This window comes from Sprattus sprattus, assembly GCF_963457725.1.
Source record: "Sprattus sprattus genome assembly, chromosome: 9".
In the NCBI taxonomy this organism is placed as follows: Eukaryota; Metazoa; Chordata; class Actinopteri; order Clupeiformes; family Clupeidae; genus Sprattus; species Sprattus sprattus.
The window spans coordinates 30321348-30326627 of record NC_137928.1 but is presented as its reverse complement, the minus strand read 5'-3'; the positions used below and the strand labels follow the sequence as shown (position 1 = coordinate 30326627).

General features: G+C 37.3%; 1 pseudogene across 1 annotated transcript; it reads left to right on the top strand.

The window, feature by feature from the left end:
- The first annotated feature begins 2202 nt into the window (after positions 1-2202).
- Positions 2203-5280, top strand: LOC308370444 (delta(14)-sterol reductase TM7SF2-like; annotated as a pseudogene). The gene is made up of 5 exons: positions 2203-2267; positions 3730-3832; positions 4215-4323; positions 4503-4625; positions 5264-5280. The product of its transcript is annotated as a delta(14)-sterol reductase TM7SF2-like (transcript).

The window sequence follows — 5280 nt, the reverse complement described above, 5'->3', positions numbered from 1 at the left end:
AGATGGGACACCATATCAACTGCTCCCGTACATATACTGAAGATGGGACACCATATCAACTGCTCCCGCACATATACTGAAGATGGGACACCATATCAACTGCTCCCGCACATATACTGAAGATGGGACACCATATCAACTGCTCCCGCACATATACTGAAGATGGGACACCATATCAACTGCTCCCGCACATATACTGAAGATGGGACACCATATCAACTGCTCCCGTACATATACTGAAGATGGGAAACCAGTACATTCAAAACTGTGGGGTTATACTGCACTATTCAAAAGATGTTCTACTTTTTAAAATACAGCATACAAAACTCTTACTCGGTATGATACAATCAGTGGAAAAAGTAATCTAGTATCCAATCATAAGGCTGAAAGTCTCTGATATGATCCATGTTTTACTCAAAATGAGTAACTGATTAATTAATTAATGAATTAAGGAAATTCTTACAATTGATTTTAAATGTAACCTCTGACTGGTACACTTTAGCTAACTAAAAACAATCACAGTATTACAATCAATAAACTGATGATCAATATTATAACTTAGAAGGCCCTATTTGTGGAAAATGAATTATATAAAGTATATTTGTTTCGGTCCCTTTTTTCAAAATGGCCCATACACGTACACTGACATGACACATGCCATAGGTCATTGTTGGAGCTTTTCCTTACTTTTTCCCCTTAAAAGCTATGTTGACAATAAAACAAGACAGGTTATTAAGTGTTTTAAAACTTATAAACACTACTGCACTGGACTCCAACCCAAACCTTTGGTGGCCAGCATATATTTTAAGGTTTTTAGGGCTCAAGTCTGCTGGCTACTGTAACACAGAGAGGAAAACATTAAAGGCTGATGACACAATATCTGATTTATTGAGCACCAATCATTTACAGATCAATTTCTTAAAACTCATATGGCAGAGAGAAATTACTAAATTGTAAGTTACACTTTTCCAAATTCTGACTAAAACTTTTAAACTAAACTCTGATACTGTGATAAACAGAGTAAACAATATTTTACAGTTTACATTGCTGAGAAAAACATATGTGGCTGAGAAATTGGAAAATGAAATGATCACTGACAAACTTGACAATACAAATATATTTTAGTGGTATCACATGCATTTTATATGGCTCTAATTTTCATATTTTGTTCAGATTTCCAGCATTCCTTAGAGCTTCTGTCACGATCAGTCATTTGTGACACATTAAGTTACAGATTAATGGGTTAACCACTGTTGTACAAATACATTTAGAATTGAAATGGCACAGTAAACCTTCTAAAAGGCAGCTTGTACCCTCCTCATGCGAGGATATTGACACCCACCCAGTCAATAGCAGTACTTAACCAGAGGAGGGCGGCAGATGCTTTCCTCACACTTGTGTTTCAATTTTTTGGGGGATAAAACAAACTTGAGCATTAAGAAATATTAGACATTCTACGAATTGCTCAAAATGTACTCAGTAAAAATATATACATTGGTTCATGGAGGGCTTTATCCATTCTAACCGTGATGATCATTGTTACATTCATTGTAATTATAACAATGTACAGCACACAGGTCAAGTTAAAGTACATAGACTTGTTTTTTCCTGATTCTTGTAGTCCATTTAAAAAGAAGAATTTATAAATGGATGCATTTTCCATTGTCCTTGACATTAAAACCTGTGGAACAGTTTGTAGTACCTGTAGAAAAACCTTTTTTACCTTATTAGTTATATCTACTCCAATGTCAAACTGATCACATTATGCCCAGATTGTATATTGTCACAAAATTATCTGATAACATTGATCAATGTGTCAATGTCTGTCCCAGTGATCTTTTCTGTGGTAGGTAGCGGCTAGTAAATATTTTATACACTTTTCCCTTTCCGAGGGTTAGCATAATTCAGTCTCCTAGTTACAGAGGTTAGTTTTTTTGATCAGTTCTAACCAATGGCTTATTTACATTTATAAAAAATGGACTAACCCTCTTTGTTTGGAACTACATAAAACTACCATTAATACCTTAATTTGCTGACCACATAAGTCAACAGTTGGGGCCCAGCTTGCTAAAGTTTGAGAACCCCTGGACTAGAATATCTATTATGGGGACAGAATTTCTTCTGTTTATTTTGTCAACAAAGTGAGAAGTGCATTCAGACTTTTGAAAAGCCCAACAGTCAATTCAGTAAAAACTTGAATACATGAACAACGAGTGCATGGGCCTCCGAAAATCTAAAGCACACATGGCGGCAGTTGTGAGGGATGGGTAAAATGACCAAAGAGATTACTTGATTATAAAGCACAGTTTCTTTTGTAATTCCATCTAAGGTAGATGCTGGAAAAAAATACCTTCCTGTCCCCCTGGTGCTTGGAAGGCTCCAGCGCTCCAGTTATGGTGTCTGTTTGGTAGCTTAGTCCAAGGAAGAGGCTTCTGACAAATTGCTGGAAGCGTAACTGCTGGTGCAATGTTTATGAAGACAGAGAACACATTTTCATCATAAGAACAATTATTGCTGTAGCCTAATTAATCTTGGATTAAACTTGTTGGTTGTTGCATACACCATGTCGTCTGGATAGAGGGGTTAATTTCGTTCAACAATGGCTACCTACAGAGAAGATACAACTCACTGATGTTCTACAGATCTTTGACAAATCTGCCACAATTCAGGCTCTCACAGGTTGCTGAAATGGTAGATATGTATAGCAAAACAAAACTATCCAAACTGGGTCGTGGATATAAACTATAGTACAGCTGTATTTGGTTTTGGCATATATGCTCTCACACTATCATGCAGACTGTTGCAATCCACGTAATGTTTACAGGAATTAGGTTAACACTAACTAGAAAGTAAGGATTTTATTTATCTAGCTATGCACAGGTCAGTTTAAAGGGACGTTTTTTTTATCCGAAGCAACTTCCATATGCATCCTGCAGTGTTGGTGTAATGTAAACATCATGGTATGGTGAAAAAACAACAACCTGTAGTTCATTAGCCTACACAAAATACTACCAGTATTACAGCTGACACTGTGGTCGTCTCAAGCCATGAGCACGGTGTTCCAGTAGTACAGATGACAATGCGGTCATCTCAAGCCATGAGCATGGTGTTCCATGATGTTCATCAATATGTGTCTTTTTTTTTAGGTAGAGCATGGGGGAAAGGGTAGAGATTGAAAGTTCCTGAAATACAATTGCAACGGAAAGTACAAAAGATACCCTAATGTCATTATGATGATGTGTTTCAGATGTCTGTTCTGTTGGGGTTTTATACTGTTGGATGTAGATGTTCTTTTCTATCCAACAGGTTTGCAAGCGTTTGTTGTGAGCTCAGTCGTCCTGGTGGGGATGTGGATCGCTGGTGTGTTCCAGGCATGTCTGATCGTAGACAGGATCTATTCTCTCATGTGTGCATGCTACATTGTCTCTCTCCTCATGGCCACACTTTTACATCTGCACAGGCGTCAAGAGCACCCATCAAATTAAGTTTGACTAAAACTGGTCAGTGAACCCTCCTTTTCAAGCTCTCATTAGAAACAAAGTCATATCCTTTCATGGTGAAAGTTTGAATGGTTTTCAAGCAGCAAGATGTTAAAGACCATATTTTGTGATTAAAAAAGCGACTTTTTTCTGATGTTGCAAAAGGGTTGTGAGGCTGTTTTGCTGCTCTGTTTTGGCTTTCACAAGCCTTGTTAATATTTTCATGGATATTCTTTTTGGTTTCTCACAGGATCCCTGCTTCAAGACTTTGCACGAGGGAAGAGATTAACCCTCGAATTGCTGGCATTGACATGAAACAGTTTTTCATGGTCAGGATTGGATTCATGGGATGGGTAAATTGGAGCATTATTGCAAGCTGCCACCTTCCCTTGAGAGGGTGTGCAATTCTATGTCATTCCTTAATCTTTAGAAAAATACTATTTTTTTTTTTAAATAAATGTCTTATGTTATCCATTGGCTGAGATAGAAAGAGATGGACGAGTTTCTCTGCCTATGCTTCTTGTCGTGTCCTTTCAACGTCTTCTTTGTAGACGAGGTTGGTAAACTGAAGTAATTTAAGGCTTTTAACGCTTGTTTAAACATCTGATTGTCTGAAGTCTGAATTTCTACTTTCTTTGCTGTATCAGATATTTGTCAGACAACAACTAATTAAACAAGGCAATTGGCAATGCCTGAAAGACCACAGTTTCATATTTTGTGTCACCTGTCATGCAGGCCTCAGTTTTGCCAACCAAGGTATTCACACAGGAGGGTATTGGCTTCGTCATGATTCAAGGAGAATACGTATACATCCCCTTCTACTCCAGAAGAGTATCTGTCATCTGTTTCTGAATAGATGGGGGTTTGGTCATTTATTATTTTTCCAATGATCAAAAGGATTGTTTTCAGAAAGACCCCAGTGATCCTGCATTTGCCAGTAAATCCAATAAGCATTCACTTTTTGTCTTCAGTTTTGTATGTATTCCATCTGTCATGTTATGATTTTTGCTAAATGTACCATAGGTGTGAAGACCATCGCGAGTCCCACTGGACAGAACCTGCTAGTGTCTGGCTGGTTTGGATGGGTTCGCCACCCAAACTATCTTGGTGATATTATGATGAGTTGAGCTTGGACTCTTCCCTGTGGTAAGACTTCTGCACGGCAATATGGGTTACTCGTCAGTTTCTCTTAGACTGACATATTTATGACAATGTTTTGTTTTGTTCCTTTTTTTAAGACCAGTATAAAATAATTTCTACTTTCTAATAAGCCAATGAATGGGCATCCAGAGCATAGTATACAGCATGCCAAGGATCTCTATTGTAGGATTTGAATAAAGAGCATAAAATCCCTCATGTTCCCTCAGAGGCTGAATTATGATTGCTGTGCATATGTGTTATTCTACTTCCATTCTTTAAAATTAGTTATTTGATTTAAAAGAAGTAATGAGCCATGGAAGAAGGAAAATACATTAATACAAATGATGAACATGGTACACACCAAAACCACGCCAGAGTTTTTTCCCTATCTACAGGCAACACCAAGGCCATAACCACTGTCTTTTTTCCCCCATTCCATGGTGAAATTCAAAATAAACTATTTTAAAACCCTGTTTATTAAACACACATTTTATCATTACTGTGATATGATGTGTAAAATCTTACATATTATGATCAATAATGAAATACAATTTTGTGGTTTCTAAATATTAGCTCGATATTTCGAATAAAATATCAGCCAGGGTTTTTGGACAACCTTGTCTTCATTTTGATCTGTCCCTCAGGATTCTCCAGTGTGTAA